The 925-nt window shown below is 35.7% G+C and overlaps 1 pseudogene; it reads right to left on the reverse strand.

Moving 5' to 3' along the window:
• Window positions 1-295: 295 nt before the first annotated feature.
• On the reverse strand, window positions 296-887 carry LOC103213181 (annotated as a pseudogene).
• Between the last annotated feature and the right edge of the window lie 38 nt (window positions 888-925).

The following is a 925-nucleotide window of genomic DNA, read 5'->3' on the forward strand; positions in this document are numbered from 1 at the left end:
TGATATGTTTTAAAAGATTTTACCACATTGTTTGATTTTGTCCATTATTTACCCTTAAAATCATCTGTATTTAAATCACAACTTTAATTCTTATTTCATGTTTCTAATTACAATAAATTAATTTTAAAGAAATTTGTTGCTGAAAATGTCTAAGATCTATGTAGCCTACTAAAGAATGGTTCAACAGAAAGAGAGATTAAATGAGACAGTTAATTGTTTTTAGAGTGAAAAACCAAAGGCATACTCAGTAGGAAAGGAAGAAAATACAAGATTCAATCTTTCACATCCTGTCATTTTAAAGGCCTGGTCTCTCTCTCCTGATAACTCTAATTTGAGCATTTTTCACTTCTTTGTTCCTTAGGGTATAAATGAGTGAGTTCAGCACGGTGATCATGATAGTATAAAAAACAGAGGCCACTGAGTTGTTTCCCAAGGACTAGGACTGATGTTGTTTTAAATAAGTAAACATCTTGGTACTATAGAATATGGAGACCCCCAGGACATGGGACACACACACAGAGAAGGCTTTGTGCTTTCCTCACATGGAAGTAATTCTCAGAATAGTAGAGAGAATGGACACATGGGATACAGAGATTGTGATTAGAGACACTATTAAAGTGTAGTCAGCAAGAATGAATAACATGATCTCACTGTCATGTGTGTCAGTGCAGGACAGGCTAAAATGGGGGTTGTGTCACAGAAAAAGTGATGGATGACATTGGAGTCACAAAAATTCAAGTGTTGATGCTAAGTATGGTAAGAATGGAGTGAAAAAAACCAACCACATGGGATGCAGTGATGACTGAGTAACAGAGTGCATTGGACATAACAACTGGATATTGTAGAGGATTGTAAATAGCTATGTAGTGATCACAAGCCATCGAAGGGAGAAGAATATATTCAGTGGGACCCAAGAAGATGAAAA

Source organism: Orycteropus afer, unplaced genomic scaffold (genome assembly GCF_000298275.1).
Source record: "Orycteropus afer afer isolate SDZICR_OR568_19922 unplaced genomic scaffold, OryAfe1.0 scaffold01380, whole genome shotgun sequence".
Classification (NCBI taxonomy): Eukaryota; Metazoa; Chordata; class Mammalia; order Tubulidentata; family Orycteropodidae; genus Orycteropus; species Orycteropus afer.